General features: G+C 40.9%; 1 protein-coding gene across 4 annotated transcripts in view; it reads right to left on the reverse strand.

The window, feature by feature from the left end:
* Nucleotides 1-13,501, reverse strand: part of FNDC3B (fibronectin type III domain containing 3B) — a 190,691-nt gene that overhangs the window by 156,003 nt on the left and 21,187 nt on the right. The window contains exon 1 of one of the 4 annotated variants that reach the window (XM_027647359.1): nucleotides 9,282-9,300. The exons of 2 other annotated variants lie outside the window; for them this stretch is intronic. The gene's annotated coding sequence lies outside the window, so the exon portion shown is untranslated. Of the gene's footprint in view, nucleotides 1-1,955; nucleotides 2,031-9,281; nucleotides 9,301-13,501 lie in introns of those variants that run through there. One more of the 4 variants, XM_027647358.1, reaches the window with a different exon arrangement.

The raw sequence follows: 13,501 nt of genomic DNA on the forward strand, positions 1-13,501 counted from the left end.
AAATCACAGTTTCCCATATTGCTGTAGAGCTAGAAAGAAATAACCATCTAAGTTTGATGTCTCTGTCCCCAAAGCAAACTTGCAAATCATTTGATGTTTGCAAGTCACCGTTGCAAACCCGATTTTGAATTCAGTACTGCAGCCTTCTGCTGATCCCTGAGATGACTCTGTTTCCTTGAATTAATTCAATATGTGAATTAGTAATACATAAATTAGTTGCACATGGCACTGGAGAGAAAACTAAAACACACAGAGGAACAAAGTGTAACTATCTAAAACCCCATATCCATGTATGGTCAATTAACATGACCTAATAGGTTATGTCAGAGTTCTCCTGAAATTCCAAAAGCAGTGTGAACCACATCAAGATACTTGATTCTACTTTTCCTAGAAGGTTTTACTCATGCTATTAATAGGGCTAGAAGCCAAGAATTTTTCTTCTGTGATTTTCTTCCTACCTTCTGTCTTTTACAACACCAAAGAACCTCTTCCAGCCATGGCACACTAATTCAGAGAACCTGGCAGAAGCAAGAGGAGTTCTGAATATTCAATCCTGTGACCACTCTCTGCAAAGGCTCAATTTTTATTTCCCTGTAGCAGACAATTAAGAGGTACTGAACAAAGTGTTCTGCTTTTTTATCACAATCATCTGGAATTACAAAAGTTGTACTACAACAAGGACAGACAGCTTTCAAATGCTGAGTAGAGCCACATACCCTGGTTTATTTAATATGCAACAAAAATCCAGTGCTAAACACACATTTCATTCATGCAGTTCTTGCTTATATGTATTCTGTCTGATTAGAAAAGAACACACTACATAAAGAGTAAGAAGAACTCCTCATTCAATCCTAGTGTTACTAGAGGAAAGATTTGAAACGCACACAGTATAAACTAAAAAAAGGAAGAATTTTCTCTTTTCTTACCACTTCAGCATGATGAAGTTCATAGTGCACACACAGAGTTACACAGCCTAACATAAAATCCTTTCTACCATTACATACATATATATTAACAAGTATGTACTGTATAAGACCCTTTGATTTCTTGCACAGTGGTTGATGCACTGACCAGACAAGTAATCCAACCCAGCAGGAACTTCCTTGGTACTTTACAACCATGGCAAAAGCTAGTTCAGGTGTGACGTGAAAAACCAACTGCACTTCACTGACCCTCAAACACTCATGTTGTTATAACTGGGACAAAAAACAGGAGTTCCTTAAAATGGTTTTGCCATGGTTAAAAACCATGGCACCACTGAGAAGTCAAACATGGAAGACTTAAATATTTCTAGAAGAAAACTCACTTTGGAAAAGAAAGGATTTTAAAAATCCTTTAGTATTCACAGGAGCCATTACCTGCAGCACATGTTAGTCTGCTATAAAGAAATATAATCTTGAAACCATCTGTTATTTTACAGGAGTTTGTATGTGCTATGGAAGAACTGTTGTCAAAGTCTGGTATGTCAAATCATGTCACTGCTGGTTATTATACAGCTGAAGAAATGGGTGCTTTTTCAGGGATATTTTGAACAATCTTTTGAATAAGAGAAAAATAACTAGGAAAAAATTGCTAGTGTGTACAGATGGTGTATAAATATAAACATATTTGTACACACACATACTCAAACACTAAGGATTTAATATGGGACTATGACCCACCGGGAAGGCTCCAAACGAGCAGTGCTTCCTCTGCACGTTCCTGTTTATGTTGGTGTTTGTGTGCAAGAGATAAGAGAGCTCACACACTGCCCCGCTTGCTTATTGTATTTTGTACAGCACACGTTGAAGTTTAAGATTTAATTAAAACATACATAACAATTATATTTTCACTGAAAAGCAGAGCAGTAAATAGAGCTGCTTTCAAGAGACTCCTGCCATGGCTTGCCACTCCAATTCAAAGAGGAGTGGTAATAATTGTTCATGTAGAAAAGCCTCTTGAGACATGAGCAGTACCTGGAGGTATGTGCACAGATGGTTGGTCAAGGCACAAACAGTCTGGAATTTGTCTTGTCTGCTGTGCCTTCATTAGTTTAGTTAAATCACATCCGTCTGAAGAGCGACTGAAACCTGAACGCATTCTTTCCCTGTTTAATTGCAAACACGGTAGATTAGTTTGGAAGCATCCAAACAGACGGGCTTCTTCATAACAATTTTGAAGAAATACATGCAATTCTAAAAATCTGTTATGACAAAAGAAAACAGATTAGAGGGAACACGTACCCACAAAGCCACTGGCATTTTATGCGAGGTAGTGAAATGCCTGCTGCTTGCTCTCTGTGCCATTTCAGACACAAGGACACCAAGAGCCGGATCCTATCTCCAGCAAGCTGAAAAGCATAAACATCCTCTCAAAACTTAACCACTGTAATTAATCAGTGGGTTTATTCCCCTCTAGTTTATTTTAAATAACAACACATTTCGATGTCCATGGTACATTCCATCTCTGAAAACAGAATTACCAGTATTCACAATACTATACAGGATCAAGGAAAGCTAGCCTTGGGTTTCCCCCACAGTAGCGTGAGATTCCCAAGGCAGCAATCCAGAGGGTAATGATATGATGATTTTCACCAGTTTGCATTTATTTAGACCTAAAATTTGACCTCAAGTTTTCCAGGCTTGAAACTCCATCATAAACAACAGTAATTTTGCAACACAACCAGCTGCATGCCCCTCATAGGAAATATTTGTCATTTAGGAACAGAAAAACTGCTAAGAATTCGTTCCTAGCCTAACCTTAGGAAGAAATGGAATAACCAAGTAACTTCAAACACGTACCAGAAAAGAGCATCAGGAATGGGGAGATCAGGTCAAACAGCATCATGCAGGAGTGTCTTATTTCACAAGGCAAGTACAACTAATCAGCAGATAATAGCTCTGATGAAATACTGGAATAAAGCAAGCTGGCACACAAAGGAGTCTTTTACCAAAGGAAAACTTTGCCCCACTAGCGGTTTTTCCCCTGGTTTTCCAGAGGGAAATCTTGTGAAAACTCGTGTAGGAAAAGCCAACCCACCCTCCTCCCACCCCACCCACGGATGGGGTGTGCACATGCCTGAAGGAAGTCAGACTTGTGTGAAAACTTAATGGAACTAGATTTAAGGGAATAAAATAGGGGTGAAACAGATCTCTAAAATTCTTATTAGGCTTATATTAGCTACGGCTGAGCAGAAAGCCACAGGCAGAAGAGCTAATCCAATGGTTCCACAGCACTCTCACTTCTGCAAATAGTATTAGAGCAGGAAATTCATCTGCTGCTCAAAATCAATTCTAAAACATGCAAACACACCACGGCTACAGCCTGCACCACTGGCAGGAGAGCAAGCTGCCCAGAGAGACAACTTGGATACAACTCACTCTCACCATTTGGGTTTTCTGTGCTTTTTGTTCAATCTGAACGTTAAGTTAATAATTTTTGCTATTTATATTTCTTTCCTTCTTTCTTCTCACACCTTTCTTTCCTCCCCTTCCTCTGTATTAATCATAACAGATAAAGGAGACTCACGAGGGATGTAGTTGCAAAAATAGAGAAGTTTTCAGGCACACAGGTCTCACACAATTTCATAGCACTTCTTCCAAGCAGCCAAAGGCTGAGGTTAACTCTTCTTAAACAATAGTGGCCAATTATTTTTTCCATTATTTTTAGTGTTGTCCTTTCTGGCACAAGTTGCTTTAAATAGCAACTACTTCAAAATTCTTTATTTTTTTTACAGAAGTTACTTTATGCACTTCCAAAAATACCAGCAGTAATTAAACATTTCAAACTAATTTTTTCTTCCTTGTCCACCCTCAGAGACATTTGAGTTAGAGTGTTCTGGATGCTGATGAATTGCCAGCTGTACAACACACCACTACCTGCACTCACAATCTCTGTACCTTTCTAGAAGACCACAATCCACATCAAACAGGATGAACATGAAGCAGGAAGAGATTTAAATTAAATATTAAAAAGAAATTCTTCCCTGTGAGAGTGGTGAGGCCCTGGCACAGGTTGGCCAGAGAAGCTGTGGCTGCTCCATCCCTGGAAGTGTCCAAGGCCAAGTTGGATGGGGCTTGGAGCAACCTGGTCTAGCAGAAGGTGTCCCTGCTCATGGCAGGGGGTGGGAATGAGATAAGCTTTAAGGTTATAGTATCTCTGATACCATGATGACATAATCCTCTCCAGCAGGAAACACAAAGCTCTCCCAGCTGTGGTCCCCCACATGCCAAGGACACGAGTAGAGGATGACAGTGCCCTGAGAGCCCCCATCTCACAGCACAAACTGGTCCCCTAAAGGCAAAGAGCCATTCTGTCCAACAGAGACAACACTGCACACTTTGTAACTACATGATCACCCTTTTAAGGTTCTCTACACTCTGTATTGGCTCTGACAAAAGCAATTTGCAAATGAAATTCACAACACAATTGGAATAACCTGCAATTTGTTTCAAACAATCTGCGTGAGAACAACACTTTCCATCCAGACCTACACCTGTTATCAATTTGAGCCCTAATCCTGTAAACATTTGCACCAGGGTATCTCTTTATGATCTCTTAATAGTTTTATTAAGTACTGAACTCCCCTAGATCAGGGCTGCAACCCCATGTACGTGCCCAAGGACATGGGCAAAACCCCTACCCAAAGAGTAGTTCTTGCACAAAGGTGCAAGTCAGATAAGCCACAGGAATGCTTGATCTGTTTGCTTTCTCCCTCCATTTAATAGCCAGAGTATTAATCATGGTTCCAGGCTGATAAGCACAGCATTTGTCGATAAATACCCTCCCCTTCAACTCTCCTCTCTCAAATAATCATCTCTGCAATAACATCACAAAGACCTTGGTTATCTCTTCTGCAGTTCCTGTGCAGCGAGGAACCTACTGGAATCAATGGGGTGGGGATTATTTATTTTTTTTACCACTAATTAAACCACAAAAAAAAAAAAAAAAAAAGGCTATCTATGCTATCGATCTACAGTGCTTGAAAAGCACGCATACCAAACTCCATCTCCAACCAGGTCTCAGCACACCTTTGTGCAGCACAAACTTCTGTTGTCGCCATTCACCGCTAACCTGACTCCGGGCTGACGCTGTGCTGACAAAGTGGCTCATTGTGTTATTGTGGGAAAGCGTTTCGGAGAGATCTCCCATTCAGCCCCGGGATTCAAGAACAGGCATTCACACGGAGTGGCCGCTGCCAGGGAGCACCTCTGGATGGCTGCAGGAGAAGTTTCTCATGTAGGAGGAAAGTTGAGACCGCTGTTATCACCGTGCTCGCAGGATGCAAGTGCTTGAACTGCATTATTAACAAGGAAACCAACCCAAAACCTGCTGCCCAAACCCCATCACTCCACAACTTTTCAGCATCAGGAGAAAGAGTTAAAAGTTCTTTTACACCATCCATCACTTTCGCAGAACGTTAAAAACTCCTGCAAATTTTACTTTACTTGTCTGAACTACTTCACGAAAATTAAGACTACCTATGAAGGCTTCTCCTAATTTGAGATAGGTAGGAATTTATACTAAAAAAAAAAAAGGCCCATAACCCACCAACAAAAAAGAAACTACACACACAAAAATCAAATCATTGTTCCATACAACTATTGAGTAATTTTCATATCCAGGACCTTACAAGAAAGAAGCCTCTCCTACTCCAGGTAGCCGATTTTTATCTCCAATGATAAAGCATCAAGGAATCAAAAACACTGAATCTTTAAACACGGAGTACTAAGGGGGAGTTGTTTTCTTTAAGGTGGGAAGACAAAGGGTCTCTATCTAGACAGAAAATACTGTGCTGAATATGCCACCTGCTGCAGCTATAAAGCTCAAGTTATCCATTAAATGGTTTAAAAGGGAAAACCTTTGGGGTTTGTTATCTGTCTGAAGTGGGGCACAGTTTGTAACACAGACTGAAGGAGAAATGAAGTTCTGTTCGTACAGCAAGGGCAGTCCAGTGAGGTCACCAGTGCTCAGGTGATCTGTATGCAATTTAATTCTGAATCCTCACCCTTCTCAGCTAATTCCCACTCTCTGCCAAATCATTCAGGCAATGGAAAGATGAAAATTATTCTCAATAAAAATAAATTGGTATTGTGCTTTGATAATCATAAACACAGCGAAGTACTGGACAGCTTGTATTTAGGACCTGGGAAACCAACAGCACTGAAAGCTACACCAAGCCCAGCAGTGCTGGTTTAAAGGCAGTCTCATGGCATGGTGCCAGGGGGATGGATGCTCTTCACGCCCTGGGTGCAGTCAAGAGGCAGCAGCCCCAATCCTACTAGTTATAGGAGTTACTCATTACTAAGTTATAAGCCTTTCTTAATTAAAATTTCCTAATATTTCACTTATTGACTCTGATACTAGCACTTTCAGGTAAGAGCAGTACTGAAAGATTATTAACACCTTATACTAATTACTTCTCACATAAGGAAAAACTTCTGAAGATTAGTGAGAATGTTCCTAAATCCTAGAACAAGCAGTGCATACCTTCCAGTTGCAGCCCATTGCTAGAAACCCAGGCTTCTCTGGGAATAATTCCTGAAAGACTGAATCCAAAGGCAACTTATTGTTTCTGGTTTTTTAATGAAAAAATATCATCCAAAATATCCTATTAGTGTTTTCTCCTGTTTTGAAGCTAAGACAGCTTAGGCTGAAAGGTAGGAAAATAACATAAAAAAGGAGAAGGAATTGCAAGAAAACAATTTGTTACTCTATGTCTGGAGATGGATACCTGGAGTTTGTTTCCTAAAAACTTGGAGGACATGGATGTGACCATCTAAGCCTACACAGATTCCCTTTAAGACAAAACAGTCAGTATTAACCTGTAGGCTCCCATTAAAAATTAATCTTGAGGGAAGGCAGCTGGGGTGGTCTGTGGGACACAGACACTCATGACTGCAGAGTGATGGGGGCAACACCCTGTGAGTTGGAGACCAGCCCACATGCCCTGGGTGGCCCACACAACTCTGCAGAAAGTAAAATTTTAAAGATAAAGAATAATTAAAGGGCTTCAAATAAAGCTATAGAGAGACAAGAGGCATGTATATGTAAGACAATAATAAGAACCAAAAGTTGAAGTAGGTAAAGGAAAAGTAAATTCCTGCACAAGTTGCAGTTTTTTAATGCAAACACTATTTAATCGAAAAGAGGGCAGTCATGCTTCTTTATGTTTCCCTATTCATACAAGAACACACAGCTCCAATGAAGCCAATTAAACCCCTGAAACTCAAGTTAACTTTCCACATCCTTTAAATGACACAATTCCAGTCAAGCAAAAAAACTTAAACAGACAAGTAGCAGAAAGCAAACCAACCTTCAAGCTTCATGTCACATGCACCTGAAGTTACATTTTCCCTTGTTACACTTGGAGAAATTCATTTCCATAGCTGCATACCAAACATCAGAAGTGCAGGAGTCTATTCAAATGCACTCAAGAAATCAAATGAATCATTCAGGTTGCAAAAGCCCTTCAAGACCACTGAGTCCACCTGTCACCCCAGTGCTGCCAACTTCACCACTAAACCACGTCCCCAGGTGCCACATCTAAACATCTTTTAAATCCCTCCAGGGATGGTGACTCTACCACTTCCCTGGACAGCCTTTTTCAAGTTGTACTCTGTAGAGGTGAACCATGAGAAGGTTGGTCTTACCAAACATCAGTGGAGTTCTTGATCAAAAGAATTAAAGTGCATTTGTCTTAAGTCAGGAACTTTTATTTATGCCCTGTGAGATACCAGAGTTCATCCCTCCCTCTCCCTGGCTCTGCAACAGCATCTCCGGCCCCATGGATACAACAGACTATTCCAGAAGAACAGCAGGGAACCATAAACTTCCTGGCTCGTCTGTTGCTGGAGGCTTGTTGCTGTCAAACCCCACACTGAGAGCTCTTCCAGTCCAAATCACTAACAAGAGTTATTGAATTGATGTTTGCCCTGGGACCACTTCACACCACACCTACCAACATGTGGCCATGACAAACAGGGACAAACAGGGACACATTCTGCGTGGCAAAGGCACATGGAAGTCAGAGTGGAACTCAGTACCACAGACTACATCCAAAACACCTCTTTCCTTTCTCTGCTCCACTGATTTTCAGAAGATAAGCTTAAATTGTTTCCTATGTTGGCATAAACAGCCTGTTTACTACTTGTGAACACAGGGCAGATCCATTGTACAAACCTCAGAGCAGACTAGGAGCAATAAAATTATCAGTAACAAAGCAAAGCTTATCTTTGGGTCCTAAACAAAACCTCTTTGACAGTAATAAATCTCTAGCAACAACCATTCACAGGATTTCAGCTTTCTGGAAAGAAATTTTTTAAAAAAAACAAACAAACAAGAAACCCATGCTCTCCCATAAATATTTCATTTATAATTCTAGCTAGAATTCAAAAATTAAAGTATTTCAGAAAGGCAGAGAAAAAAATAGCTTTGCATCCTAAAACACGCAAACCTTAATTTCAAGAAATGGACTTTGATTTGGTAGGCATATTAGGGTGGGGGATCATTACCTTAACAGCAAGCAGTTTCAGAGGGTTGGGGAGAAGGTACAAATAGACAGTTCGCCCACAGAATTCCAATAAACAGGTGAGATTAAAATATGCAAGTCCTTCAAATATAAGAAAATCCACCTCATAACTCAACTAGAGGAAAGCCAACTGAGAAAAAGACTGAACCTACAAGAAAGGGTAATTCTCTAGGGATGTTTCCTACAGTATCTTTCATAAATATAAAGCACTTCACCACATGTCCTGACAGTCCAGCTTTTCCTGGACATGCATCTCACTTTGCTTACTGCAGGAGAAATTCACAGAAATCCTGATGGAGCAAAGAATGATAGACTAAGTTTAAGTCAAATATACAAACATAATACATATGCCTGTAAATAAATTTTAAAAATTCAATGTGAGTTGACAACAGCTTCTCTTTGACAGCGGAGGCAGAAACATCGGAATATCAGCAAACCCAGGAGTTTGCCTGCAGGGTTCTGACAGTTTTAGCACAGGACTCAAGCAAGGAAAAAGCTTTCCCAGTCAAATTTAGCTGTGCTCAATTTTACCTGAATAATATAACTGACACATGACCCAGCAAGATTTTATTCCCGGGGAGCTCTATCGAGGCACACTTAGTGTGCGTGAGTAAGCTGGAACAGCCCAGCACTATCACCAAAACTATGGGACAATCTCCATTCTTTAATATTTACATTCTGACCCACTGCAGTCACATTTTGGCAGCGCAGAGCCCACAGAGATACCCACCTTAACACTACAGTACACACTTAATCAGTGGCAAAGACCTACCCATTAACCCCAGTTGTTCCCTCCAACAAAAGGCTTCACAGGTCCCAGAGATTCAAGCAGGTTGCATTTGTTCCCCAATTTCTATGGGGAGGATGCATATTTTCCATCACTTGACATGCTAATATATGGTTAAAAATTAAGTAAATCTAAGTGATATTATTCTCTACCTACACTACAGCATATTCCTCTTGGTGCAGGGGAGGAAGATAACATGTCCATGCAACAATCTTAATAAATGCTCTCAATAGTAATGGACTCGTGTAGTAAAAAGCGCTCCCACTCTCTCTCATGTGAACATATTCCTCCTCCCACTTCTCTCTCTAGTCCCTAATCATAACTCCAGGTTGGTACAGAAAGACAGCCTGGGTGTTCAGAGTAGGTTTAACCTGCTGATGAGAACATGAGCAATGGTGTGTGCTGCAGAGAAACCTCCCAGTACCAAACAGCTGTTCAGTAGCTCATCCTCCTCCTGATGCTCACTGAGGAAATTCCCTCATCCTTTACAAATTTTGACTAATTTTTTCCAGTGTCCCGTTTGAAACCTCAACCATAAGATTTTTCTCTAATCTTTTTCTGTGTTCCTGGACATTGCTGCATCAAGCTCTGTTATGATAATCTAAACCACGGATCGTCCCTCGCCATCCCGTAGGTGACAGAGATACCTCACACTTCATAAAGCCACTGCTTAGAGCACAATGTACATAAATCAGTGCTGCAGCTCCATACTAACTCATCATCATTGTCCACTACAGTTTTAAATACTCAGAAATTAGTACTATGAAATTCAGCACCATTACAAGTCACTTCACCCTCAGTGTCTTCTCTCTTCCAAGGAAGTGCAGAACCAGATTTATTATTATTTCCATAAAAAGCTCAACCTGCTAAAACTTTTGCCTTCAAACTTGGAGCTGAAGAGACTGTGATTTTCCTTCTCATCCATATAGATGAGTGGTACAGAAATCTCAGCTGAGTACTTGGTCAGAAGTAACAGTTTAGATATTCACTCTCACCTAAATTGAGCAGATTATAACATGTTTATTATTAAGAACATAATAATGTCAAGGTAGATTAGTATTTAAAGCTTTTTTTGAACACTTCTTGAATTGGTAAAATTAAGCACTTTGTTAATGATAATTTACTTCTTGTGACAAACACTAGTGGGCTGAGCCTCCTACTTGTTATATAGGGACAGTACTTGGGCTAATAATAAACAAAGTGGTCCTATAATCACCAACTGCATTCTGCTTACTGCATGAATGCTCAAGCATCACTGAGTTGTAAAAGGATTAAGAATTCCTGAAGATCAACAGAAACTGACCAAAAAAAGCAGAAATGTGGTGGTATCTAACATCATGGCTACACAGCTGGTAAACCAACAGGGTTTTTAGACCATCTAACAGACTGGAAACTCACTCTCAGAAGTCACTATTCTTGCTCTAGGAAGGAACACTGGGAAAACACATGATTTAGTGCAGTTAAACATTATACACCAGCTGTCAGATCTGTAAGTGATACTGTAACAGGGATCTACATTTGTCATCAAGTTACTTAGTCACTGGCAATAATGTAGAACTAGAGCCAGTGAGTTCTCCATCCCAAATATAAATAGCTATGGCAGACAACAGGATAAAGGCTTTATTTTAGACTTTTATGTTAAATAAAACACAGTCAAACACAAGGTAGAGGTCACAGAGATTTTTTAAAATATATTCAAGAAAACTAATCAGTAGCAAGAAGATAAGAACACATAGAACAGGTGTATAGAACTCACTGTTGGATCCAAATAAATCATTTCAAGGTATGCCAGTGGCCCCAAAACCAAAATGAGGAGGGTTCTGTCTAGTACAATAGTGTCAGGCCACTGTTCATCACTACCATAAATCTGATAAACTATTTTTGAAGCTTCCCTTGGCAGCTTTATCTCCTGTAGGCTACATTTAGGGTCCTACTCTTCCCATATCTAACCACAGAGGTTTGACATCACCCAACAAATCATGAGATATGTATGTACACACACATATATACACACCCATCCACATAATGGGTATAAATACCTTCATTTATCTTAAGATCCTTGGAATGCTTAAGCCATGTTCAGGAATAAGCAAGTTCAAAAGAACTACTAAAGTGGTCAAGAGAAAAAAATCTCAAGTTCTCCCTCTCTTTTTCCTGGATTTAACCTGCTACAAAATCCTGCAGGCTGACAGTGTGTCCTTGAGCCCTGACTCCCAGGATGCCAAGGCCTTACACACACTCGCTCAAGAGAGCGGCGTTCCGGGGAGCGCAGCTCCTGCCACTGGCACATACCAGAGATTCCAGATCATTTTTGCACCACGACTAAAATGTTCTCATCAACTTGGATTTCTGTTATAACGTGTTACTCCAGCCTCAAAAAGTGCAGTCTCAGCGTGGTGAGTTCAGCGTTCTTTTAGGAAGCCTTCTCTCGGGTGCTGGCGATGCAGAGAAAATGGGTTAAATTTGACACACACCATAATGCTCATGTTTCAAAAAACAAATTCCAGCCACACACCTACCAAATTCTCTTCTCTTTTTATTATTTATTTTTTTATCTTCTCTTCCTAGAGAAGATAGGAACAGGGGTGCTTCATTAATGCCTCATCTCTTCATTACACTGCCCTCCCTCTGCAAATTTTACCGAATTGTTAAATACACATTGCTGACTTTAAGATATGTCTACAGGAAAACGAATCCTTTATGAAAATACTTGTTGCTAGACACACACACGAAAGTTTATGGTAAACAATATGTTCTCATTGTATTTAATAGCTGTAGGTCTTTGTTAGCAACAGCTACCCCAGAACATGCAGCCACATTCACGAGATCAAATGAATTCTATCTGGAGTTTACAGAAGGAAGCATATACAAACAGTCTCACAAAGGTATTTTCCTAGCAGGAAGCTACAAGTACTTCTCTGCTGCTCCGGCAGCGGCCGACCCCGCCATCACTGGGGGAGCAGGCAGCAGCAATGTTAGGCACACTTTACTTTCACTGCGGGATTAACCAGATCACAAATCACCAATTAAATCCTGGTTTATGATTTAGGCTTTAATTCATTACAAACGCGAAGGCAAAACATGCAGCAGAGCCTGGTGGAAGTCAGTCAGGAGAGCTTTGCACTGGCTATCCCTCTCCTGAGACTCAGCTCTCTTTGGAATTAAATGCCTTTTTAATCACAGTGATCAAAAGTCTCATTTTTATAAGAAACTAATGATTAATTGCTGTATATTGTTGACAGTAATAAATACAAATCATTAAATATTCAGTGTGCAACTAGGCACGCTGGTGGCATTGCCACTACATAAGAGGTGTGTATTTTTCTGTTCTCCAAAGCCTATCTATTCACTTGAGGTGGGGAAAACTAGAAATTTCTCATCTTCTGCAACATGCAAGTTTCCCTCCCCCGCTTCCATATTGTGGATTTTCTGCCAATAATATTGTTGAAAAATAAATTCTTGTGGACAGGAAATATCCTGCGTGAGGGATATCCAGCTTTATGATACTTAAAGTGTTGTGCATTCCTCCCGATCTCTCATCATACAGGCCAGCTGCCGGCATGCCAGAGGGTGGGCAATGCCTTTGGGTGGCCAGGAAGGGCCTCCCCTGCATATCCCCCTGAGGTGGTTGCAGCCTCACACCTTTGGATAAAGCAGCTCCTTCAGATTTCCTTGAGATCTATCTCCCTTTTCTCCATACTCAACCCCAGCCGTGCACTGTGGTCCAATGAGACATGACGTAATGTGGCTTTCCAAGCACCTCTGGCTATCAGGAGCACATCCTCCCCAACCTCTCCTGATAAGGTGCTTTAAAGTATGCCCACAAACCTCATCTTAATGGCCTAATCTGATGTAGGTGGCTTCCCCTTTCAAAAGATCCCTTCGTTTAATTTCCTCAACAACTGCACTCCACAAAAGCAAACATCCTGTCCTGTTTCCAGAGCCAGATCCCAGCTGTGGCAGGCAGCTGCCAGCAGCACGGGCAGCAGGGGTGCAGGGATAAGAAAGTCGGGTCCAGCCTGTGTTGGGGAGCTCCACCAGCTGTTCCGTTACAGAGCCAGTTCACTCACTGGAATGGGCCAAAAGTTACAGCAATGGACACACGGTTGTAAAATAAAGTTTATTTGACAGGTCTTGAGGCAGCCAGTAGGATGGTGGTGCTGCAGCCCCTGTACCTATCCCACCCCTAAGGTGTGGTCTCCATG

This window comes from Corapipo altera, unplaced genomic scaffold, assembly GCF_003945725.1.
Source record: "Corapipo altera isolate COAL_440 unplaced genomic scaffold, ASM394572v1 113, whole genome shotgun sequence".
In the NCBI taxonomy this organism is placed as follows: Eukaryota; Metazoa; Chordata; class Aves; order Passeriformes; family Pipridae; genus Corapipo; species Corapipo altera.